Here is a 27,513-nt window from a genome sequence, read left to right as displayed (position 1 = left end):
TCTGTGTATTTTAAGACAGGAAGCTAGTACAGTTCAATCACTCTTTCAATTCCTGGCTTTGGAGGTAAAGAGAAGGCAGATTCATTTTGTACTTTAAGTCCATCACATTAAAATACCTCCATTCTCTAGAGAGCAGCACTGTTCAAAAGGGCTTTGTTATGGTAGAGGTGTTCATATCCAAGTTGATTGAGAAAGTTCAGGAAGACTCTTGCCCTTCTGAGTCAGGACAGAAGGAGAAAATAGCAACTGGCCAAGGAAGCAATGGCAAGGAGAGATTCTGAACAGTGGTGTTCTAGAGTTGTCCTGTCTGACATGGCAGCTACTAGACATACGGCTTTGTATGATTCAACTCATACAAAACATCCAGAGTAGGCAAATCTATACAGACAGAAAGTAAACTGGTGGTTGCCAGGGGCTGGGGAAATAATGAATGAGTTTTTTTTTAAAAAAAATAATGAATGGCTCTTAATGGGAATAGAGTTTAATGGACAATTTCTAGAATTAATGCATATAAAAAAGAAAACTGAGTTGTATACTTAAGATAAGTTTTATGGTATGTGAATTATAAGACAGTGAAAAGGTGTTTATCTGAAGAAAAAAATGCAGAATTGAAAAAATTCTAACTTTTGAATCACTAAAAATTTAACCATCTTTCTCTTTTTGTCTGTTACTTGCCCCAATTTCAATAAATGTATCCATTTATAGATGGAGCTACTAAGAATATGAACAAAGCACACCACTAAACAGAAGTTGATCATGGTGACTTGTAAGAGGGATTGATACAATTTTCAAGCAAGCTTATGACAAGTGAGTGGTCTGGCACGTATACTGAAGTTACATGACGCCTTCCTTACTGCTAATGAAGTTATGTTACTTCATTAGCAGTACTAATGTTACTAGAGTCATTTCCACTCCTGTGTACCATGAGCTCTTCCACTTTCCTACTCAGCACTTCAAGCTGATAAAAAGAAATGGCTTTCTAAATTGGTTGTCCCCAGGAAAGAAGCATTTTTTTTTGGAACCGGGGATCGAACTGAGGACCTTGTGCTTGCCAGGCAGGCGCTCAGGCCACTGAGGTAAACCTTCACCCAAGAAGCATTTTAAAAAATATTACCAGCACTGAGAATACATTTTCAAATACTGTAATGAAGTTTAAAATCAGTGCTTTAATTTCACCTGAAAGCAAACAGATTCAAAACATTTCATCAAGTTGACTTTTTAAAGAAGCCTATATTTTCCTCCACATAAGTTTTTTTTATTGTGCTAAAATATACATGACATAAAATTTGCCAGTTCAATAGTTTTAAAAAACACAGTTAAGTACATTTATGTTGTTGTGAGGCCTTCACCGCCCTCCATTTCCAGAACATTTTCATTCTCCCCAACTGAAACTTTGCTGTCTCCTAAACACTGTGCTCCCAGCTCTGTCCCTTCCTTCAGTCACTGGCAATCGCCATTCTACTTTCTATTTCTATGAATTTGACTACTCCAGGTATCTCATATGAGTAGAAAAATATGGTAATTACCCTTGTCTAATTGCTTTTTTCACTTAGCATAATGTCTTCAAGTTTCATCTATGTTGAATATTCTGTTGTATAGATATACCACATTTTAAAAATCCATTTATTCATTGATTGACACGGGTTGCTTCTACCTTTGACTACTGCAAATAATGCTGCTATGAACACAGGTGTATGCATATTTGCCTGACTCTCTGGTTTCATTTCTTCTAGGTATATATCCACAAGTGGAATTGCTAGAATATATGGTAATTCCATGTTTAATTCTTATAAGGAATTGCCATACTATTTTCCACACAGGCTGCAACATTTTACATTCCAATAAACAGTGCGACAAATGTTCCATTTTTTTACGTGCTTACTAACACTTGTTACTTTTGCTTGTTTGTTTATTGTGTTTATTTATGGCAGTCTTTCCACTGTGTGTGAAAAGATAGTCTCATTGTGGTTTTGATTTTCACTTCTCTGATGATTAGTAATGTTGAGCCTCTTCTCATGAGCTCATCAACCATTTGTACGTATCCATCGAAGACATAGATACTCAAGTCTTCCATTTTTTTAAAAACTGGGATGTTTCTGTTGTTGATATTACTCTGTTTTATATAGTCTGGATATCAATCCCTTTCCAGATGCATGATTTGCAAATATTTTTCCCATTTTGTAGGTTGTCTTTTCACTCTGTTTCATGCACTAAAGTCTTTCACTTTGATGCAGACCAACTTACTTATTTTCTCTTTTGTCACTTGTGCTTCTTGTATCATATCTAAGAAATCATTATCAAATCCAGTGTCCCATTTTCCTATCTTTTCTTCTGAGAGTTTTATAGTTTTAACTTCTACTTCAAGTCTTTGGTCTATTTTGAGCTAATATTTATATATGGTCATAACATAGTGGTTTACCTTTATTTTTTCTTGTTAATATCTTGTTTTCTCAGCAGTTTGTTGAAAAAATCCTCACCTCATTAAATGATCTTGAAAACCTTGTAAAAAGTCATTTGACCATATATGCAAGGGGTTCTGGGCTATTCTATCCCTTGGTCCATATAATATCTGTTTCTATACCAGTACTATGCTGATTACTGCAGAATTGTAGTAAATTTTGGAATAAGGAAGTGTGAAACTTCCAATTTCATGTTCTTTAGGATTGTTTAGGTGGAATAGTCTCTTGAAATTCCATATGAACTTTAGGATGGATGTTTCCATTTGTGTAAAACACATTGCTGGGATTTGCATTGAATCTATAGATAACTTTGGGTAGTACTGATATTTTAACAATATTATGTCTTCTAAGACACGAACATGGATTGTCTTCTCATTTGATTATATCTTCTTCAATTTCATTAGAAACATTTCATGGTTTTCAGAGTACAAGCTTTACATTTCCTTAGTTAAGTCTATTCCGGAGTATTATTCTTTTTGATGCTATTGTAAATGGAATTGTTTCCTTAATTTTCTTTTCAGATTGCACATTGAAAGTGTATAGAAATGCAACTGTTTTTTAAAATTTTTATCCTGCAACTTTTATGAATTCATTATCAGATCTAAAAGGTTTGTGTGTGTGTGTGTGTGTGTGTGTGTGTGTGTGTCTGGTGTGAGCATGTGTAAAATCCTTAGGGTTTTATGCATCTAGGATTATGTTTTCTGTGAAAGGGGAAATTGGATTCGTTTGCTTGGTGGTCTTTTGTTGCCTAATTGCTCTACACAGGACTTCTAATACTAAGGAGATGTGACAAAAAGTGGGGACATTTTTTTGTTCCTGATCTTAGAAGGAGAAAGCTTTTAGTCTTGAATCATTAGTTGTGATGTTGGCTGCTGGTTTTTCATATATAGTCTTTATTATTTTATGGTACTTTTCTTCTACTTCTAGTGTGAGTGGTTTATTTTAAATCATGGAATAAATGTTGAATTTTATTATTGCTTTTTCTGCAGCAACTGATCATGTGTTTTTACCCCTTTCATTCTGTTAATGTACTATATTACACTGACAGATTTTCAAACGTTGAGCCAAGCAGGGTCTACTGCATGTGGTAATCCCACCTACTTGGGAGTCTGAGGTGGGCAGATTGCATGCTTAAGACCATCCTTAAGACCATCCTTAAGACCCTGTCTCAAGACCCTATCTCAAAATTTAAAAAAATGAAAAGGGCTTGAGATACAGTAGTGGCTCAGTGGTAGAGTACCTCTGAGTTTGATCTCCAGTACTGCAACAAAATAAAACAAAACAAAAAATGCTCCATCATCTCACATAAATTTTTGATCTGAGAACTTAATGATAGTAAAGGATGAGCCAGTACAATATTTACTGTAATAAATAATTTTGACAACTTAAAAAGTCATCTAGATTTTATATGTACTTTTTCTTGCTTATAACGTTCCCCTTATTAAGATTATTTAAAAATATTATGGAAGTCCATCAATCTAATTTGATATAATTGAAGATATTTTAGAAAGGCGTCAGGTGAGTTGCTAATAAAAAACTAGAATGAACTATTTAGAGAAACCACTTATTCCTTTGCAGAGGATTCTTGAGATGATTTTAAACTTGTGAAACAATGTAATTATATAATACTTTAATAGAACTATTCAGTTGTAGTGATAGATATATAATTTTCTCATTCTGGGAGTTTTTTTAGTTCTTCATATTTTGAAATTTAACTTTCTCTTGAAAAGCTATAAAGCTGTATCAAGTGATATTCTCAACAATCTTACACACTGGAAAAGTAGAATTATTTAGTATCTAGGGGTCTATGGGTAAACTTCAGAGTTTTTAAAATAGTTTTTATTCTCAGTTGTTATCAGTGCTTAATTTTTTCTTTCTTTTTAATCAAAAAGTCACTTATTATCAAGGTAGTTACCATTCATTTTCAATTGATAATATTTGTCCCCAACTGAAACACTTTGGTTTAATGTTAATAGATTATATAAATATTAAAATAATAAAAAGGTATACAGTAGAAAGTTTTTCACTTATACTTGTCCCTTGTCTTCTCAGTTCCCAAACCTCCAAGTGCAGAAGTGCATAGCTATTTTTATTTCTTTCTCCTTTGTCCTTCTAGCTAATGAACCTTCAGCTTCAGGACATTATATTTGTCTAGGTCCTTTTTAATGCTCTGGTTGGGGTTCAAGGCAATGCATTCACAAAAACTTATTTTTGTGTTCCAAGAATAAGATTTTTTTGTGGCACATGGGATTGAATCCAGGGCCTCACATATGCTAGGCAAGCATGTTACCATTGGACTACATCTTTAGCCTGAGATTTAAAAAAAAATTTCAGTAAGTTAAAAGTGGCAATAGAGTAGTTATATCCAGTTTGGAGATCTAACCAAAGGAAAGTTGACTTAGGGATACATTTAATACAGTTGATATATTTGATATATATGATGAATTATTGGTAGATGTCCTGACATAGAAATAGATTCCAGGAATATTCCTATTGTTTTGTTCTGTTCAGTCACCCTTTCTCGTGATACATACGTGCAGGGTCAGAAATTGTATCACTATATGGACATGTTATAGTTTACAGAATTCTCAAAGAACATATATAGTAGAGGAGAGATGAAGTTTGAAGTGCAGAGTCAAAAATAGTCTGTGGAAAATTAGTTCAAACATATAAATGAAAGGTTTAATTCTTATTGGCATCTGATCAAAACTAAAGTTCTCCCCTATCATGAATATATTCGATAACATAGTGCATACAGTTATACATATACCACAGATCTTTTTCTGAAAGAAATTGTATAAAATTGTGTTAATCAAGAATTTCTGCACTTGTGGAACAAGAAACAATACCAGTACCACAAAGAGTGAAGATGTTGAAGAAGTCTAAATTTTATGTATCTCAGTGTATTGAGTTATGTTTTATCATATTTCACACTTTGCCTAAACAAAATCTGGTGCTTTCTGAGGAAATAACACCCCAAATTGCTAATAATACAGAGAATTATCAACTGTGCTAGACTGAATAATCTATATATTGTGTCCATATGAAATAATATTATAAATTATTCTCATGTAAAGGGCAATAAAAGAGTAAGCAGCTGAAAAATCAGAAAAGAATATTACAGTGATGTGTCACAAACTGTTAACCACAAAAAAATTATCCTTTACTTCCAGATTTTGTGATGTTTTGGAAATTTTTTATGTATGCCAGTTATCTAATAAAATTCTTCATCTTGATACTTGAAAAAATTCTTGACTATTAACTCCAATATCTAGAATGTATACAGCTGTATTTCTATTGTTTGTTTTTTTTCTCTTGATTTGTAGTCCTATGGTTCTATTGCTAGATATGTCTAATTTTTTTTTCTTTAAATTCCGGATATCATGTCTGAGAAATTTTACATGTGCTAGGGATTTATCTTTTTCTAGAAAGGGTAAACCTTTAATTTACTAGGCAGATATCATATTACACTTAAGTTTGGAAAACTCTTTTAGTAGGAGCTAGAAAGTAAATATTTATGCTTTTCAGAGCAAGGGATAATCAAAGATATTATATACACATTTATATAATATAAGAAGATAAATTTTCATGCACTTTATGGATGGGGTTCAAAATATAATCATGATAATTGAGAAACTTAATTAATTAATTAATTAATATACAGGTCTAATAATAAGAGTAGAATTCTTTTTCTAGACTCACAGTTTGCTTACAGGATTCAGTTTCAGTGTTCCTCATCATCAAAACTTCAAATATCCCATCTTTGGAAACCTCTTTCAGATAGGACCTGATAAATTTTAATATAAAGCTACAAAATATATCATATTCTTTGTTTGGAAGGCATTTATAGAATCACACCTGGTCAGAAAATATATCTACTTGCTATGGTTTGGTTGAGGTTTGTTCCCCAAAGGTACATGTGATAGCAGCTTGGTCCTCCATGTAACAGGTCAGGGAGGCAACACCCTCAGGAGAGATTAATGCTTACTGCTCCTGTTGTGGGAGTGAGTTGCCTCTCAGAGGAATGAATTTGTTCTGTGAGAGTGAGTTGTTATAAAAGTGTCTCTCTCCCTCCATGTGACGCAGCTGGGGACCCTCACTAGACACTGGCACCATGCTGTTTGGGCTCTATCAGAATTGTGAGCCAAATAACCTCTTTTTAAACACATTACCCCAAGTCAGGTACTTTGTTACAGCAACACAATATGGAGTAACACACCAGTGAAAATAAGCATGTTGACTTTGATTTTCCTTCTTATTTTAACTTTTACTAGTACAGGAAATATACAAAGATCTTGACACTTTATAATTTAAACAATGTTAGTTGTTATCTTAATGACTTAACCACAGAATAGGTTTCACATGTAAGTGCTGTTTCACCTGGTAATTTAAGAATGAGTTAACTAAGAAATATGAAGTCTTTAGCAAAGCCAATTTCAGAAAAGAAGGTCTCAGGTTTCTAAGCTTACCACTTATGAAACTAGAAAAAGAAGGGAAAACTAACTGCTTAGTAGACTAACCAAGAGAAGAGAGAAGACAGGAACTAGCAGAAACTGCAATAAAAGATGAGATATAACTACTGATCTTTCAAAATTTAAATGATTATAAAAATACTATTAAAAATGTATGTCAATAAATTAGACAAAGATCGGTGAAATAGAAAACTTTTTTTTTTTTCAGTATTGGGGATCAAACTCAGGACCTTGCACTTGGAAGGCAGGTTCAGTGCCACTGAGCTAAATCCCCAGTTGTGAAGTTTTTTATAAAGGGATATATAGTAAATGCTTGGGACATTGTGGGCTCTGTTGCAATTCCTCCACTCTGCGATCGTAGCACAAAAACACCCTACACCACGTGGGAACGGCTGTGTTCACTAAAACTTTATTTACAAAAAAGGTGGTAGGCTGGATTTGTTCCACAGACTATAATTTGTGACCCTATTATTGATGAAGGAATAGAATTGAGAGTTCATAAATCCTTACATTGAGGGTAAATTGAGTTTTTAACGGAAATGTCAAGATCAATGGAGAAATGACAGTCTTTTCAACAAATAGCAATGGATATCTTTATGCAAAAAAGGAATAAGTGTGTAATATAAACAAACAAGCAAATATGGAATTTTACTTCACATTATTCTAGAAACTTAGCTCAACAGGAATTATAACCTTAAAAGAACTTAAATGGTAGAACCTATATAAAAACATCTGAGAGTAAATTTTCATGTTTTGGGGTTAGCAAAGAATTTGAACATGACATCAAGAGCATAAACCATAAAAGAAATATATCTGATAAGTTGAACTTCAATCAATTAAAAACATGTGCCTCAAAAGACATTAAGAAAATAAAAAATTAAGTTATAGACTGAGAAAAGTACTTGAAAATCACATATCTGATTAAGGACATGCATCCAGAATCTATAAAAATTTTTATAACAGAAATTAAGACAAATAATCCTACTAAAATGGACAAAACACATTTTAGCAAAGAGGACATATGAATGGCTAATAAGCACATGAAAAAGTGCTCAACATTATTAGTCTCCAGGGGAAAGAAAATTACACCCTTAATATATACACAGTATATACATATAAAAATGGTTGTAATAGCAAAGGGAAAAAAATATGAAGTGTTGGCAAGAATACAGAGAGACTGGAACTCTGCCATGTTCCAGGGGGGAATATAAAATGGTACAGTCACTTTGCAAAACAGTTTGGCAATATCTTTAAAAGTCAGAGATAAACTTACTATGTGATCCTCCTATTTTACTTCCAAGAGTCTAACCAAGAGAAATGAAAACATATTTCTGTATCAAGACTTATAGAAGAATGTACATGTCAGCATTATTTGTAATAACTCCAAACTTAAAACAACCTAATTATCAATTGATAGCTAATTGAAGTATATCTATACAACAGAATAGTATTCACCATTAAAATGGAATAAAATATGGATACATATTATGGCAAGGATAAACTTCAAAATCAGTGTACATGAAAGAAGCCAATGCAAAAGACAATATACTGCATGCTTCTATTTATATGGACTGTCTAGAAAAGGCAACTGTAGAGACAGAAAGTTGGTCAGCATTTGCCTAGGGCCACTAGTGGGAATGAGAATTGATTGAAAAGGAACTTGAGGAAAAAGTGAATTGTATTCATTATACAGCTCAATGAATTTATTGAAAGTCACCAAGTTATCTACCTAAAAGTAGATGAATTTTATGGTATATAAATTATACCTCAATGAAACTATTTAAAAATAGGGATGCTGTCTCATATAAGGCAATTACATGCACATACTCTTGGTCTAGTCAACAATTTGACAAGGTGTCAGGATCCAACCAATTTCCTTCTCTTTCCAGTATACCATCCTGATGGCTCTGGTCTTTATCCTCATGCTATTTTTTTCATGATCTTGATTGCCACTGATCTAAGCATTAGATTCAGAGTCAAATCAGGAAAAAAAAAAACAACAGGAGGGGGGAGAGAGAGAGACAGAAAGACAAGGTTTCCCATAGACTCTAAGGAGGCTTCAACTTATGTATTAGAAGACCTATTAAACATGGAATTTTCCAGCCTACCAGGGAAAGTGATGAATTAGTTTTATAGCTTCTTTTTTGGGAAGACCAGGAAGAATGGCTGGGAATGGGTATTGGGATATCCAGCCAAGAGTTTCTGCCACTCTTTTCTTCTGAAGAATTATCAACCTTAAATAACAAGTCATTACATGAAATGGGGTCAAACTAGATGTGGGAATAATTTATGAAGGAAGGGTATTGCTGATATTTGACTCATTCTAAAGATATGAAAGTATGCTTCTTCTTACAACCACATAGCTTTGTTATTAATGTTTTTTCCCCTCATAGAAAAATATAGATTAAGCTTCAAAATAATGGAAAGACCCTTAAGATAAATATTAGAATAGCCATAATTGTCATTCTTAAAATGCTTTTTTAGTAAGAGAGCAAATTTAGGCAGCTGATCAGAACAGTTGGCAAAAAGACAGAAAAAAGAAACAAATATTGCTTTATTTCAATGGACCAAGCCCAGGCCAACCTCACATACCTCTACAAATCTTTTATGAAAAAAAAAGTGTCAAATGTTATAGGTGTTTGTTTTGTAACTCTGAATACCCAGCTAAATTTGTTCTCCCACTTCTAGTGGCTCATTGGAGCCTATTAGCTTCTCAGCCCCAGGTTCAATGATAGCCACACTGGTAAATTGAAACCAACCACTGTGGGAGTCTGCATACTACAGAAATTGGCAAATACTACAAATCACTCATCCCCTTCCTACCCCCGGATAATAAAAAAATCTGCTACCACACTCTGTCCACTTGCATCAGTTTTCAGAGTTGACATCACCAAAACCAGAAAGAAATTCTCCCCTCCCAGACTCAACCATGAACTTCCCAAATGGATTTATTTGCTTTTCTTTTCAAAGGTCATTTTTAAACCTAACTTAACATTAACACCACCAACAAAATCAAGGTAGCCATTAGCAATTTTATAGCTCAGAAATATTCAGCCATGAAAATATTAGGATGTGTAATTTGGTATGGGAGATGGAAATAAACATAAATTAATGGCCAAGTAATTTTTGTTTTGTTTTTGGCTAGGGAATCTTTCAGCAAGAAATTGCCACAAGCATCAGTGAAGCTCAGTACCATAGGAAAAAGTACACTTGTCCACTGGAGGCTGAAATTTAGAGCAAGAATGTGTCTACAGCTCTGGTTTCTATTACCTATGAGGGATTTTTCATCGATATCACTAAAAGTAATGGCCAAGGTCCAAGTATTGTAGAGGAATTGCTACACCACTACTATCTCAATATCTAAAATGTTAGTTGTTGTCTTTGAGACTAAGTGCCCTTGAATGATTGTGACAAAGGCAGAAGTAGGGTGACAGACTTCTGGGAAGATGGTGGAGCAGTAAGCAGCAACAAATCCTCCTCTTCAAGATTTGGAATCCAGACCCTGGCAAATAACAACTTGGGGGAAGAAATGAAGGAAGGAGATGAATCCTTGGGACCCAGGAATGATCTGAAGGAAAAATTGGAGCCCACAGAGAAAGTGAAGAGACAGACCTCAATTCAGAAAAAGGAGGGGGCAATCTACATTTTCTCCCTGGCTCCCGGCTTGTGGTTTGAGAAAGGAGGGTTGAATCTACAGAGACAGAGTGAGGGCGTGTGACTCCAGAGGTCTCCAGAAAAAACACACCAGTGGATGCTGGACACTGCAAGAGCTGGTGAGTGACTCCAGTCCAAGTGACTTTTGTGTCCCTTGGAGAGGGTGCTTGGTGGAACTCCAGTTTAGGGAGGGGCCAACTGAACCCAGGATGTGGAGCAGCTTTGTGTTGGTTTCATCTCAGGGCTCTCAGTGTTGAAATCCCACAGTGATTGGGTGAGGAACAACTGCAGAGGTCCAGGGTCCTTGAGCCATGGTCAGGCCAGCAAGAGACCCTTAGAACATTGTAGGCTGAATAATTCAGGCCTCAACTCCACAAACAGAGACCAAGATCAGCCTGAACTTCCATGGAACTGCAAGTACCAGAACTGGCATACTACCCTAATCCTACTGCAGGCTTGCTGGGATTATCTAGTAAGTATCTGGGCTCTGACTGCCTCCTTTGTCTACCAGCAAGAGGAGAGTGAATTAGATACTACCTGCCTGGATTAGATACTACCACAAAACTGTAGACCTCAAAAGATAACCACAGGGTTAAGATCACAGAGAAATTTCTTTTTCTTTTTTTGCTTTGCTTTTGTTTTTTTGTTTGTTTGGCTTTTTTGATTGTTTGTTTTTGTTTTTTTTGTAACTGTGAACATTATTGTTAGTTTTTATATTTTGTTTTATTCTTGATTTTGTTTTTTCCTTCTTTCTTTCCCTCTTTGTCAAGAGCCATTCTAGGTAATTTGGGGGGGAAATTATTTCAAAATTAAATTATGATTAGGACTGTCCAAAGCCCAATATTTTTCTTCTTGCCCATGCTTGAGCCAGCTATGGCATGTGGAAACATAGCTCTGTTTTGCCTCTGGTCACAAATTGAGGCCTCAATGGTCCCATGATACTGGCTCAAGGGCAAGATTAAATCAGCTGAAGACATCTTGGTTCTTTGAAAACCAAGTAGTGATAAAAAAGGAGAAAGGTTTCACCTGGGGGAAGGACAGATTCCTTATTAGCCTTATTAGCCTGCTATCTCCTCCCTCCTATCTCTTGTTGTAAGAATGCTTTCCTCATCTCACTGTCCTCATCAACATAAGACCCTCATCAGCATAAGATCCTCATCAACCTGAGATCCTCATCAACATAAGATTGCCACCACCCTCTAAGTCACTCAATACTCCCTCCAATTATTGTGTGTACCCAATAAATAGAGGCTAACTTGGAATGTCTGTCTTTGCCCACTCTGAGGCACTGACCTCCCAGCCCTCAGTCTATTATGAAATTATGCATGTCTCTATTGACTTTCTTTAGCCCTCAACACTCCCCTTTCCAGGGAGATAGGAGATTTTGTCAGCCTCTAATACTGCCTATTTCACCAGTTTCCCAGGGTTAAATAATTTTCTTTTGTCCTTCAGCCTTGCTTCTAATGTCTCTCTCTTCTTTTATTTATCCATTGTTCCCTCTTATCCCTTTTAAATTTTCTCCCCTTAGGCTAAAATTTTTCTACTGAATGGATATTTACTGTATATAATTGTCTGATTTGTCTTAGATCTTGTTATATAACTATAAAATCTTGTGTGTTGGGCTAAAGTTGGTAAATTAATACTGAGTTTGTCATTTCTAGTCTGTGCTTGATGTTATTGTTATTGCTGATAAGAACTGGGTGCTAGGCCAAACAGGGAGCAACCTTTCATTCTTAATAAATAGGGACAGACTCAAAAGCCAAAAGACAGCTATGCCTAGAAGACATCTCTGAAAAGTAGTCACTTCCTAAAGACAGTACTAGATATTACTAGGTACTGGTAATAAATCTACCTACCTTAAGCCATTTACAAGCCTAAACAAAGAAAACAAATTTAAAAAGTTTTTAAAAAAATAGAAAATGAGAAAACATGCCAGATGCAACCCATAACCCCCAACTCACTCAAGGAAAATCAAGGGGGCATTGAGGTAGAAGAAATAAAAAGCCTCTCAGCTGAATTTCATGAAATGGTGCAGCAGAAGTAACAAAAGGGATCTATAAGTCTTTTGACAAAAACAAAGCAGAGATATGTAAATAGATGATGACCATAATGAAGGCAATGATTAGTGAATCTAGAGTAGATATAAATAAAAAAATAGAGGATCTTAGGCAAGTGATGGAAACCATGAATGCCCAGCATAGAAAAAAAGTGGGTTCCATAAAAAAGACTCAAATAGAAACCCAGGAGATTAAAAATTCTACTGAAACTATATGCAGCAGAGTCAACCAATGTGAAGATAGAATATCAGATCTAGAAGACAGGCTTGTAGTTGGAGATCATCAAATGAAAGACCTCTTCAAAACAGCAAGAGACCATGAAAAATCATTCCATCTGCTGCTAGATGACACAAAGAAGAATTAATATAAGAATTAATATAAAGAATATAAGATTACTTTGAATCAAAGAAGAATCAGAAGGTAGCACAAAGGGGATAAAAAACCCGTTCACAGAACTAACAGTAAAAAACATTCCTAACATGGAAAAAGAACTTGAGATACAGATAAGCGAGGCACATAGAACTCTGATAGTCATGATCAGAAAAACTACACCAAGGCATATAATAATCAAGATTCTAGAAATTCAACACAAGAATATTAAAAGCTATTAGAGAAAAGAAACAAATCACCTATAAAGGAAAACCCATCAGAATCACAGCAGACTTCTCAACTTTAACTCTTAAATCAAGGAGAGCTTGTAGTGAAGTATTTCAAGCCCTAAAAGAAAACAACCTCCAATCCAGATTGATGTACCCCACAAAATTCTCTTTCAAAATGATAGAGGAATAAGATACTTCCACAATAAAGAATATCTGAAGAAATTCAAGACCACCAAATTAGCACTACAAAAAGTTCTGAAGGATAGTTTAGCAAAAGAAAATGCAGACAACAATTCCATGAATCCCAATAGAATGATTCCACCAGGCAAGGCAAGCAATCAAGTAGAAGTAAAAGAAAGGGGACCAACAATAGGAAAATTTTTTTTCCAGTACTGGAAATTGAACTCAGAATCTTGCACTTGCCAGGCAAGCATGGCACCACTGAGCTACATCCCTAGCCCTGACAACTGGCAATTAATAGGACAAGGTTAAGTCAATACATATCAATTATAACCACCAGTGTGAATGGCCTCAACTCACCAATCAAAAGAAACAGATTGCAGAATGGATCAAGAAACAAGATCCAACAGTATGCTGCATAAAAGAAACACATTTAACTCAAAAAGAAATTTATAGGGCTGGAGATTTAGCTCAGTGATTCTGCCACCTGCCTCGCAAGTGCAAAGTCCCAAAAGAAAAGAAAAAGAAAAGAAATTTATGGACTGAAAGCTGAAAGTCAAAGGATGGAAAACAATACTCCATGTGACAGGAACCCAGAAAAAACAGGGGTAGCTATTCTATTAGCAGACAAAGTGGATTTCAAGCCAAGACCAATCAGAAGAGACAAAGAAGGTCATTACATACTTATTAAGGGACCAGTCCAAGAGGAAGAGATAATCATAAATATATATGCACCAAATACCAGCCCACCCAACTGTATAAAACTAACACTAATGGATATGAAAAATCAGATAAGCACTAACATAATTGTAGTGGAGGACCTCAATACCCCACTGTCACAACTAGACAGATCAACTAGACAAAAACTCAACAAAGAAATATAAGAGAACCACACTTTGAACAATTGGACTTAGTAGATATCTACAGAGTTCCACCCCACAACAACAGAATATACATTCTTCTCAGCTGCACATGGGACTTTCTTCAAAACAGACCACATTTCTGCTTATAGAACATGCTTAAGTAAATGCAAAGGAATTGAAATTATTCCATGCCTATTATGGGGTCATAGTACAATGAAATTGGAAATCAATGGCAAAAGAAACTACAAAAACTACATAAACACCCTCCTGAACCACCAATGCGTGACAGATAAAATTAAAGAAGAAATGACACAATTTCTACAAATAAATGATAATGCCAGTATGAAACACTGGAACTTATGGAACACAAGGAAAGTAGCCTTATGAGGGAAATTTATAGCAGTGAATTCTCACATCAGAAAAACAGAGCTGATGTTGTGCAAGAAATTAATGCAACTGAGACTAAGAAAACAATACAAAGAATCAATGAATTGAAGAGTCGGTTCTTTGAAAGATTAAATAAAATAAACAAACCCGTAGCCATCCTTATCAAAAAAGGAAAGAAAAGACTCAAATCCATACAATTAGGAATGAAGAGGGTGTAATCACAATGGATCCTGCAGAAATCCAAAAAATTATCAAAACTTATTTTGATAACCTGTATGCGAATAAGATGGAAAACTCAGAAGAAATGAACAGATTCTAGATACATATGAATTACCAAACCTGAATTAGGATGATACAGAAATTCTAAATAATCCAATATCAGTCAATGAAATTGAAGGAGTAATAAAAAGACTACCAGCAAAGTAGGTCCTGACGGATTCACTGCTGAATTCTATAAGAATTTTAGAGGCACTATAATGCCACTACTCCTTAAACTCCTTAATGAAATAGAAAGGGAGGCAATACTCCCAAACTCATTCCTAGAAGGAAGCATTAACCTGATTCCAAAACTAGAGAAGGATCCAACCAAAAAAGAAAACTTATTAATGCAGTCTCAATGAAAATACCAATAGCATACTTCACAGAACTAGAGATAACAATCCTAAAATTCATAAGGAACCAGTAGAGACTGAGAATAACAAAAGCAATTCTGGGCAACAAAGGCAAGGCAGAGGGTATCACAATCCCCAATTTGAAGTTATACTACAAAGCTAAAGTGAGAAAAACAGCATGGTACTGGCAAAAAAACAGACCTGAGGATCAGTGGAGCAGAATAGAAGATGCAGAACCAACTCCACACACATTCAGCTACCTTATCTCTGACAAAGGGGCCAAACACTTTCACTGGAGGAAAGATAGCCTCTTTAATAAATTGGAAAACTGGCTTTCCATGTGCCAAAAATTGAACCTAGGCCTGTATCTCTTATCATACACTAAACTAAAATCAAAATGAATTAAAAACATAAATATAAAAACAGAAACAACCTCCTGGAAGAGAGAATAAGTAAAACTCTGGAGGGCATAGTTGTAGGCAAAGATTTTATGAACAAAACTCCAATCACTCAGGAAATAGTACAAGGAATCAACAGGTGGGATCACATCAAATTTAAAAGCTTCTGTACAGCAAAAGAAACCACCAGCAGAGTGAAGAGACAACCCACAGTGCAGGGAAAGAATTGTTACCAGCTACTCCTCAGACAAAAGATTAACATCTAGAATATATAAAGATCTAAAAAAAAAAAAACCAGATCCCCTAAATTTAAAGACCCAATCCAAAAATGGGCATCTGAAATGAATAGACATTTCTTAGATGAAGAAGTATAAACAGCAAATAAATATATGAAAAAATGTTCAACATCACTGGTCATCCAAGAAATGCAAATTAAAACAACACTGGGATTTCATCTCACTCCGGAAAGAATGACTATCACCAAGAAATCAACAAATAACAAATGCTGGTGAGGCTGTGTGAAAAAGGAACTTTTCTGCATTGCTGGTGGGAGTGTAAACTTGTACAACCACTATGGAAATCAGTGTGGAGTTTCCTCAAAAGACTAAAATTAGAGGTTCTATTTGAGTCAGCTGTTCTCCTTCTAGGTCTCTTCCTGAATGAGTTAAAAGCATCATACCACAGTGACATATGCATCCACGTGTTTACAGCATCACAATTTATAATAGCTAAGTCTTGGAAACAGCCCATATACTTGTCAAAAGATGAACAGATGAAGAAAATGTGATATTTATATACAATGGAGTACCACTCTGCCATAAAGACAAACTTGAATCATTTGTAGGAAAATGGATGCACCTCAAGATCATAATCTTAAGTGAAATAAATCAGACACACAGGTTTAAATATTGCATAGTTTAGCTTATGTGAGAAACCCAAAGGGTACATAAGGAGCATAATGGAAGATAGATATTGTGAAGTAGGAAGAACATGTTCAAATGGGAAGGGGAACGGGGTGGGGGGGGAAGGAAGGGAAAAGGGAAAAAAGAGAATGGAAGGAAAAAATGGAAACAAAGCTTGTGTAACTGATAAAGAGGAGGAAGGATTGAAGGGAGGGGAGGGAAATGGGAAAAAAAGAATTAAGATATGTTATGTATAGGAACAAATTCCCTATGATGAATGTGATCAATATGTATGACAAATATGTGGTAATAAAAATAACCAAGTTAAAACAGAATAAAAAAGAGAAGAAGTAGAGAGGCTGAGCACCAGCTACAGGCATGCAGCTCAATTTCAAGTTCAACCAAATTGGTCTAGACTAGAAGTGCACTGTCTTTTCAAACTGACATTTGAAGAAGTACCTTGAATAAAGATGATCAGTGAGACAGAAGATCCTGGGGCCTCCTGTCATATACCCTGTATGCCTATGAGAAGATTCTACTGTTCTTGGTAGAATCAATCAAATGAAATGATATTATTTTTGTTTAAGAAATGATACATATCCGGGTTTTTAAGCACTAAAAATTACAAAGAAATTACAAATTCATTCTATAAAAATCAACATCTTTATAAGCCCTACATTGGTTTCTGCTTGAACATTCTCACAGGTTGGGAATTTAAGACCTCACAAAAATATCCATTTTATTGCTACATGGGATTAAGTTCTTCCTTGTATTAGACTAATTTGTCTCTATGTAATTTATCACTCTTTGGTCCTAGGAATCTTCTTTCAAATGACAGCCTACTTCTCTCCTCTAAATCTTCTCCTGCAACAGAATAATAAGAAAGCCTTCCACAGTGACACTCATATTTTTTAAATGCTTGCTTTTTTTTCTTTTCTTTTCAGTTCTGGGTATTGATCCCTGGGCCTTGTGCATGGTAGGCAAGCATTCAACCACTGAGATACATCCCCAGCCCAGTAGTATGGGGGGGGGAAAATCCTTTTTGTATTCTGGTTGATGTTTGGATGTTCTGTGTTTGTCAATATATTCTTTGTTTATTCATTAATTTTATTGTTACATTTTAGGTGTACAATATGCTGACATTTATTACTGGGAGTTTGTACCTTTACATAATATATCTTGGTTCTTATTTTTTTTCTCCATTTCCCTGCCTACCATTCAACCCCTCCACCCATCCCTATTTACATAGTCTTTGCTTCTATTTTTTTCTTTTTCTCATATTTATTCCTTTCCCTTTTTTCCTTTTCCCTACCCCTTCCACTTCCCCTTCCCCTTTGCCCTTTTTCTTTCTATTTCACATTATCCATTATATATTTTGATCCTTATTTACACTATCAGTTTCTCACACTAGAGAAACTATTCGGTATTTACACATGTGTGTCCTATTTATTTCACTTAAGAGTATGGCCTCAATATGCATCCATTTAGCTATAAATGTCTATAGTTTCTCATTCTTTATGGCTGAGTAGTATTCCATTCTATTAAAAAAAACACATTTTCTTTAATCAGTCTCCAGTTGATGGGCAATTGGGCTGCTTCCAAGTGCTAGTTATTACAAACTGTGCTGCTATAACAACCAATAACAAATGGTGGTGGGGCTGTGGGAATAAAAGAATCCTTCTCCACCCTTGGTGGGAGTGTAGACTGGTGCAACCACTGTGGAAATTAGTATGGAGATCCTAAAAAAACTAGGATTAGAGGTCCCATCTGATCCAGCTATTCCCCTGCCGGGTATCTTCCCAAAACAATTAAATGAATCATAACACAGCAGTATATGTGCATCCATGTCAATATATTCTTACATTACCCAGTACAGAATGCAGCAGAACACAGGGGTTGTGATTTGACCAGGAATTAATCCTGTGCTTGGTATGGAGTCTATAATCCAATGTCAGTGGCAGCCAAATTATATTCTTTGCTCTATTAGCTAACATTCTTGTCTCATCAAATGAGGTTTTTATTAAACCATATTTCCCCTATGTTTCATGTGTGTTGTTAGCTTATGAAACTCAATGGGAGGGATTTATATTTATTCCAAATGATTTTCATTCTCTTAAATTTGATTCAATGTTTCCAGATGGGAAAATTTGGAATGCACAGTTTTATCATATAAATAATTCGCTATTTTTCTAGCTTTGTACCATTTGAAAATTTAGTAAAATGCTTTTTTTCTTATGAAAGTCATAGATAATGCTTTTAAAATATGGCCAAGGACAGAGCCTTGTGGCATTCCACAAGAGGCCTAACTCCTCAGTGGGCAGACTGTGAGCTGGTGATTTCTAACAATTACAAATCCCCCCATTGTCCTTGCCCCCAATCCACCTATGAGAACATCATGCATAAATATGTTCCTAACAAACCCATAGCAACTTCTATGGTTACCTTTTGCCTTTTTGTTTAAAGCAATTACACAAATAGCAAATGAATTCTCATTTAAAAGTACATGAAATACAGAAGTAAAAAGACTGAATGTTTCCTCTTAACTTCCCTTGCCTAATCTCATGCTCTTACCCAGAGGAAACCACTATGAAATTAATGTTTCTCCTTCTAAATTATTTATTATACATTTACACTTATCTTGATAATATACAGTACATATTCCTTCCTTAAAAATGTATATTGGATGGTGCTTCGAATTGCTTCACTGAATAAAATACTCAAAGCTCTTTAGTGACAGTATGCATTCTCATTAATGACATCAAAACAGTCCTCACTTTACCTTATTGTTCCCCTACTTATGGACATGGAGATTATTCTTAAATTTTTACTATTATAAACAGTGCTGAGCCAGGGGTTTAGCTCAGTGGTGCTGCCGCCTGCCTCGCAAGCGCAAGGTCCTGAGTTTGATCCCCAGTACCAAAAAATAAAAATAAATAAATAAATAAACAATGCTGCTATAACCAGGCTTTTGTATGTGTCTTCAAGCAAATGAAAAATGATTCATGTAGTACTCCTAGAAATAGAGTTGCTACATTAAAAGTCTTGCATATTTAAAAATCCTAATTTTTTCAATTTATATTTCAAGAGTATATGATAATATTCTATAGCCTAGCTATGCAAAGAATGGTCCTTTCACAGAGTTAGTGTCACTGAGAACTTAATAGAAACATAGAATCTCAGGCTCCAACCAGACCCATTGAGTGAGACTTTGCCCTTTAACTAGATTCCCCAATGACTCATATGCTCATCAGGTTTTCATAAACACTCTTTTTATATGTTCTTTCATCCAAACAAGATATTATCAATCCTTTAAATTTTTGTCCATGCCCCTTAATTTTCTAAGTACTTAAAAACTCTTAATCTAGTAATGTTCTTTAGAATTTTTTCTGGGATCTCTGTTAAGTGCATGGATGGATAATATACAGAAGCTACCCTTTATGAATATGAAGATGCTATTTTCCCTTCTCTAATCGTCTGGTACGTCTTTCATTTTCCAAGATTCCTGTAAGATAACTGACAATCGTATCTGACAGATCCATCTGCTGGTTCCTTCTGTTTTCTGGGACATAACTTATTTGGGTTGGGAGACCTAAACTTATGTAGGACAGACCTATAGGCAAGTCCACAGACCATCTGGAGAATATTTAAGAGCCACCAGCATTATATGTGTCACCTTGGAGAACTACTGCTTCAGGGAAGCCTTTAGCAAGTGATCATGGAAGATCTGCTTTAATTTTGTTGCTTGGCTCTTTAGTAGACTTTGCTTCTACCCCATACTATGTCTTAAGGAAAAGTGAGCTCCCTCATTCCTGTGTTGGGGGAGGCAGGCAGTGTTGTGCTACCCCGGAGTGATAAGCAGAGTAGAGTTTTTTTGGATCATTGCTGAATGACTATCTGAGCTGGCTCTCAAGGCACTCTTTGACTTCTGTACTGCTAATAAATGTTTATTGAGTGCCTGCTATATACCAGATACTGTCCTCAAAGCATCCCTCTAAATCAGACATCATTACCAGTGCTTTCCATAATGGGAATTTGGGGATTGAATAAATAATGATGAAAACTGACTTGGCTCTTATATGCCACCTTATGCCCCTATAGGTGATGAGGAGAACTATCAGGTCAGGAAGAACTCAGCAGGACTGAGGAATTCTTGTGCAAAGTATCACTTTGCTATTAAGTAAAGAACCTTACAATAAATATACAACTTTTGTTGGGGAGGGGGTAGATTTAGCTCAGTGGTGTCCTGCCTGCCTCACAAGCTCAAGGTCCTGAGTTGGATCTCCGGTACCAAAACAAAACAAAAAACATACAACTAAGACAAAACTGCTTCATTGTTAAAGATTCTTTGGTCTATTTCTTATATGCCATTGTGTTTCCTGGGGAGATTAAAAATCAGAATTGATCCTAATTCCTATTCCTAAATTTTCTGACAGAGTAAAACAAAAACAAAAATAAGCCCACAATTCTCAACCCCTGTGAAGAAATTGCTATAGATGCAAGGGGTGCTGTGGTACACTATTAAGACTAACAAAATTTCACGGTACCCCTTCAGTCTCTCTCTTCTATGTCCCTTAGCTGTAGGTTCTGTAAAGACAAAGTTGTTTATAAAATTCTATCCCTTTAAGCTTCTGATCTTCCTTCTGCTTCTGATACTCAAATATTACACGGATGACACAAATGTTCCCTCTTATTTGGAGAATGTACTGACTGAAGTTTTAAAAGAAGTTGCAAAGGGAAGTCAACTTCAATGAAGAATGTATATTTCCTGCTAGGTATTTTTGGGTTGACTGGCCTGATATTGTGTACAAGACCTTAGTAACCCTGGATGCAGGAACTGTCACACTCGTTTACTGAAAGATTTCTTAGAAGTTAGAGAGTTAATGTTTTTCAAATGTCCATTGTACTGTCAAGATTAATTTATGTTAGGGAATTAGGGTCAACAGTAATTGTCCCTGAACAATCAAAATATATTATGCAAGGCTTTGTTCTTTAAAAGGCCATTTTAGGAGTGTATCTTGAATTTGGGCCCCTCACAATTGAAATTTCTATGTAGATGTTCGTTAGTTGCAGTCTGTTGTTTCCATTTACTTAGATATTGTAAGACTGAAAAAAGAAAAGGAAGGATGATAATGCAAGTATGCAGTAAAAATGTACCTCACCCCCCAAAAATAAAAGAAAGGAAGGAAAAACTATTCCATTAAGGTTTTCCCACCTGCTTGATAAATTTTTCCAACATAAGTCCCCAGATCTGATGAAATTATGAGAAAAAATTTAATTGTGAGTTGTTATATAGGGAAGGTGGGGAAATAACCATACTTCCATAACCTGTTCCTGGGAAAGAGATCCTAGATGATTTCTGCAAATGCCAAATGAAATAATCGTCTGAATAATTTTTAAAATCCCTACATTGGAATATATTGCATTTAGTTAAATTGTTGAAGAGAATTTTGTAAAGAGTCAAAATAATGAATTTTACACCCATCTAAAAGGAATTTAACTTATTAGTTAATGAGAAGCAACAAGATTTTATAACTGATTCTAAGGAAAATTTTAAACGAGGAGGTTATGAAATAAATTCACACACACACACACACACACACACACACACACAAATGCAAAACTGGCTGTTCCTGCAGGACAAGGGAGAGAAATCAGTTGCCTCTCCAGTGTACAGAATTTATTTTCAGGGCTATTAACAAAAATTTTTTTCCTTTGCAGCTGTTATCTGCAACTTCTAGAACTGTAAAATAGCTCAAAAACAATGAAAGATACAGACCCCAGGGCCCCAGATAACCCAGAAGGATGTACTCCAAGCAGAACATGGTGTCTCATTTAAGATATCCCATAGTCTTGTGGTACATTCCAGTCTGTTAGAAAGTTTTTTTCTATATAGATGATATAAAACCAAAGTAAAACAAAAGCACTTTCTTGAATTATTTCTATGATTGCCTCAAGTTCTCAGTTGGTATATCTGACGTACATGTGGCTTTATCAGATTAAATTTCACTCCAAGCAGTACATATTTCTTGTGGATGATGAAGGCTCACTTTTATTTGCAGGTGCAAGAGTATAGGGAGCATGAGAGTTCAAATCCCCTCTTGTGTGTATCTCATGTACAGTGAGATCACTCGGAAAGAGCATTAGTGGGAAGGAGGAACGGCAGGCTTCCGCTTTCTCAGAGGTGTGGCCTAGGGATTATCAAATAACATTTCAAAGATTTTCAACATTTCTGGAAATTCATTTGTAAATTCTTCCAAGCCTAGGAGAATTTTATTTTTTCTTTTATCATATCATCAAATTAATTGGTGTCTTTCCATGGGAACCATAAATTTTCTCATTTTTGTTCTCTTTAGACTCCCTGAGCCAAGAGTTGCAAAAACTTACCACTGAACATTCTCTCTTCATTCTCTCTTGTTTTTCATCCTGAAGTTCAAATTCCCTTTCTACCACCACTAACAACAGAAAAGAAATTGTTTGAATGTAGCTCTCATGCATGTATCAAAGCTATTTCCCTCAAGGTGATTCATATCCTCAGACTTTCAGAAATGTGCAAACATTTATGCCATCAGTAATACACCAGCAAAGCTTTGGATGTACCAAAGGTCAGGAATAAAATTAGAGCAGTGAGCTAATTAGCGCTGAATGTGCTAAAGGGAACTTGGTAGTTATGTTTCATATTTACCATTTGGGAATGGGAGGCTGAGGTCAAGTTTAAAACCCAAAACATTGACAAGGTTCCTCTTGTGTCTTTTGAGATTCAAATAATATTCTCACCAGCAGCCTGCAACATCATCCTTAAGAAATATAAAATCTGGCACTAGGGAACCAATTGTTCTGCATCTGGGAAAAATAATCGAATGCATTTTGGCATTTGAGCTTGTCAGAGCCACAGAAACTGCCTCCCTTCTGACTGAGAAGGTATAATTATAACTCTGATAAAAAGATTCCTTGAAGCAAATTCTTCTTTTAAAGGCCCTTGATTAGATTGTGTTTACCTTTAACTTAAAAACCAAGCAGCCCAATGAAGTGGTGTTCAAAATTGCATTACTGTCTGGCTGTATTGTTTTTCTGCAGGGCTTAAAAGGCAAAACTCTTTAGGTGTTACCTTTACTCCCTCAATCTGACTGACTTCACATTTCAGGGAAATTGATCACATTTGCAGGAGAATTTACTCTGTATGCCTTTCAAATAATGTTGGGGAAGTTGTTGGAATGGACATGGTAACATGGAATGGAAGTAGCTTTCTTGACGCCTTTTGCTGTCTATTTTTAATCTCTACTTTCCCAGTTTTTTTCATATGCTAATGATGGTTATTAAAAGAATTTTTCATTTCTTATGCCTAGCAGCTGATCTACTTTAGGAATAGACAATTGTTCTGCCGCAATAACAAGAAACTGAAGCCCATCAGAGGTCTACATGGGATCTTGGGCCCAAACACCTTGGGGCTGAATTCCAGCTCTGTCTTTTACTAGCCATGTGACCTAGGACAAGTCACTTCATGTCTCCATTCTCAGTTTCCTCATCTGGAAAATAGAGATGATAATATCAGGCTGACCTCAGACCACTATTAAATGAGATTAAATGAGCTCACTTTTATAAAGTCCTTAGAACACAGCTTGGGTCATAAAAGTATGTTTTGAATTAAGTAATTAAAATAATTTATTTTCGCTGTAAAGATTAAAAAAAGCTAAATGTTCAATAGTAGGAGGCCAGTCCAGTCAAATACAGTACATTTATACAGGAACATATAATGCAAATATTAAAAAGAATAGAACAAGTTTCCAATCTAATACAAAACGATCTTCAAGAAAAAAGAATACACATAATTATACATGTGTACATAGAAAATAAGACCTGGAAGAACTTGCAGGTAACTGTTATCTACAATTGTTTCTGAGAGGCACAAAGAAAGTAAAGAATTAGAGAAGCATCCTTTGTATCACACACTCTTTAGTTCTAAAAAATGTAACCAGTTTTCAGCTGTTACCTTTTAAATAAAATCCAGTTAATTATGACTTTAATAGGAGAAAAAAGGATAATTGAAAAGTGAAGGACATGCACTTTGTTCCATCACCTAAAAGAATACAGATAAATGGAAGAGATTGTAGAGGTGATCTGCTGTTATCTTTTTGCATTAAACACAATGTTAATGTGTTCTTTGGAACTGGAAGCCAACCCTAGAGATCTTCAACCCTCAGGGCATGATTTGGGACTAAGATATAATCAATAACACTTCATTACTTACAGGTATGAAACTGAATATGCTTTGCCCTACCTACCCACCAGGGGGGACTTTTGCTCATTTTTGCGGGAATAGATCCATAGATAAGAAGAAATACAAGTAGAACAATGGAACCCAGAGAATGAGTTACCTCAAGGAAACACAGAAGACTATTCTTCATAAATACATAGATAAGTTGCCTTGAATATTTTTCCTGTAAGTTTACTATAACACACCTAATTCCAACTAATAGACATTCCCTAGATTTCAGATGTATACCAATGGACAGGGATTACAATAAGGAGGCAATCATTATGCCTAGGAGGTTGAAGTTAAACAGTTGAGGTGGTTGAGGCTTAGGTACCCATAGCAGTGGACTTAGAGTTGGCAACCAACAGTGAAAAAGACATTTACCTGGTTGAAATGAGATTTGTATCCTGGCTCTGACACTCAAGATATGTGCACCTCATCTTCCTACTCTGCAAAATGGAGATGATAATATTTGCATGACAATCTATAAACAACTTACTTTGCTATGTAGACTGTATACATGTTCAGTACCTAGAGCAGCACCAGGCATGTAGTGGTCATCAATACATTTCAGATAAAAATGAATTAAATGAGGCAATATAAAGCTACTTGAATTTAGGAGTGTCTTAGTCACTTTCCTGGCACTGGGATGCAGTTCCTGACACCCCCAGTTTAAAGGATGAAAGGTTTATTTTGGCTCACAGTTTCAGTCCATGGTCAGCTGGCTCCAAGGCAGAAACAGGGTGGCAGAAGAGCATGGTGGAGGAAAAGGTGCTCAACCCAGGGCATTCAGGAAGTAGAGAGAGAAAGGAGAGCTGGGGACAAGTGCACACCCTTTGGGTCATGCCTCTCATGATCCACTTCCTAACAGGAAGTCAGCTATAGCGCCCCCATGATCCAATCAGAGGCATTTGGTAAGTTTCTTTATGGCATATTCTTCATGAAAAGAGAAGATTATGTGATGGTGGCAAGGAATAGCAACTGCTTTAGTGACTGTGATTAAAGGATGGACGAATGGATTACTGTCAGTCTGGCAGTGAGTTTTAAGGTTTATCATAGAACTCTTGTCCTTTTCATCTAGTATACATTTTTGTCATCAACTTAAGTAAACAGCGTAGTTCATCGGGTATTTGGGTTTACACCCTGCTAAAAGAAAAGACATGTTGCAGGGAAGAATTAGGAGATTTTGATTGACTAACATTAAGAACAGAATTAAATAAGATAAAATTTAACAGGAAAAATTTAAGGTCTTGAATTTGGGTCTAAAATATCCTCAAGCATATAATCACGGTGGAGGAGACTTTTAAGTCAATTATTCAATATATACCAATTTCAAAGATTGTTTGTATCAATCAGGCCTTGCAACATTGAGCTTCATTAATGAAAGCTTGGTATCAACAAACGTTAGAGCTTTCACTTTTTATTTCTAAAAGGTGGTACTCTACTCTCCAAGTCCTGGTTCAAAACAACATGCAAAAATTAATTTGAGTTCAGAGATGATGGACTAATCAAGATCGTAAAGGGGCTTGCTTGACACTATGTGCTAACTATGATTGGGAAAATTTAGCTGGGAGGAAAAATTTGAGAATGAGATGTTGCTGGGTTGTCATATAGCAAAGAAATTAGATTTGATCTGAAAGGTATCAATAGATCAACTATGATTAAGGGAGAGAATTAATAGACAGGTTTTATATGGGTAAAAAGCTGGGATGAAGTATAGTGGTTTTCTTTATTGGAAAAATAGGGATGTCCTTTTAAAAATCACAATATGAAAGTGGTGAAATAGAAACATTGTTAATATTTTGAAACCTCACCATCTGTTAAAACTCAAGCATGCTAGTGCATTGTGGGAAGAGTTTTGAGTTAATAATTCACTTAATTTGGCAGATATGCATGAAGAGGTTGATTGTAGCTCCACTTTGAAGTTATAGACAGAAGGATTCTTAGATTGAATAGCATTTCAGGCCCCTTTCAAATCTGAGAGCTTATTACTTTATCAGTACAAAAAGCATGGATTGTATTGTGATGTTAACCCAGCCGCTGACCTTGGCGCTAAGCCTCCCGTGAGCCTGTGAGTGCTAACGCGATCCTTTGACTCTGAACAGGCTCCATCCACAGCTGGTTAACGGAAGTGGAGAGCTGATGCAGTTGCTAAGCAACACAGATTCAGATAAATACACCTTCCATTTCTCGGGTACCAAATAAGTAGATAAACAACATTCTTTTGACTATGACTTAATCTTGCCCTTAGGGTTCACCTATGAAAATGAATGAAAATTCAAAGCAGAAATTTAGGTAATTCAGGGCACATATTTCTATGGATAAATAATCTGATCATTTAAAACCCTAGGTGGCTTGACCTATGTGAATAATTTCCCCAATCTTCCCTGTTTTAGTGTGTGAGTAAGACAAAGCTTCAACAGCATTCCATGTATTGTGATGCTGGAGGCATACAGTGCAGCATCAGAGATAGAACAAGATGGCAACAGAATCTGTGGTATGTACACAACCATATTTCATCTATAATCATCTCTGAAGATGATTATTCTTCCTCTAATCATCTCTGGGTGGAGTTGATTTCTGAGTTGGATTTTTAAAAAATTTTTAGAATCTTCAATCACAATCAGTTGTGGCCAACAGGACAGAGGAGTTGACTTTTGGCAGCAATGAGACCTATGTT

The 27,513-nt window shown here is 35.6% G+C and overlaps 1 long non-coding RNA gene across 2 annotated transcripts in view; it reads left to right on the top strand.

The window, feature by feature from the left end:
* LOC106009642 (uncharacterized) overlaps window positions 1-27,513 on the top strand; it is an 85,334-nt gene that overhangs the window by 21,276 nt on the left and 36,545 nt on the right. Inside the window, exon 3 of one of the 2 annotated variants that reach the window (XR_015439328.1) lies at window positions 10,077-18,147. The exons of the other annotated variant lie outside the window; for it this stretch is intronic. This is a non-coding gene — a long non-coding RNA (uncharacterized LOC106009642). Of the gene's footprint in view, window positions 1-10,076; window positions 18,148-27,513 lie in introns of those variants that run through there. 2 annotated transcript variants of the gene reach the window in all.

Source organism: Heterocephalus glaber, unplaced genomic scaffold (assembly GCF_053883595.1).
Source record: "Heterocephalus glaber isolate CG9 unplaced genomic scaffold, H.glaber_assembly_v1.0 deba00001472, whole genome shotgun sequence".
NCBI classification, from domain to species: domain Eukaryota; kingdom Metazoa; phylum Chordata; class Mammalia; order Rodentia; family Bathyergidae; genus Heterocephalus; species Heterocephalus glaber.
This window is presented reverse-complemented; position numbering and strand designations above follow the sequence as displayed.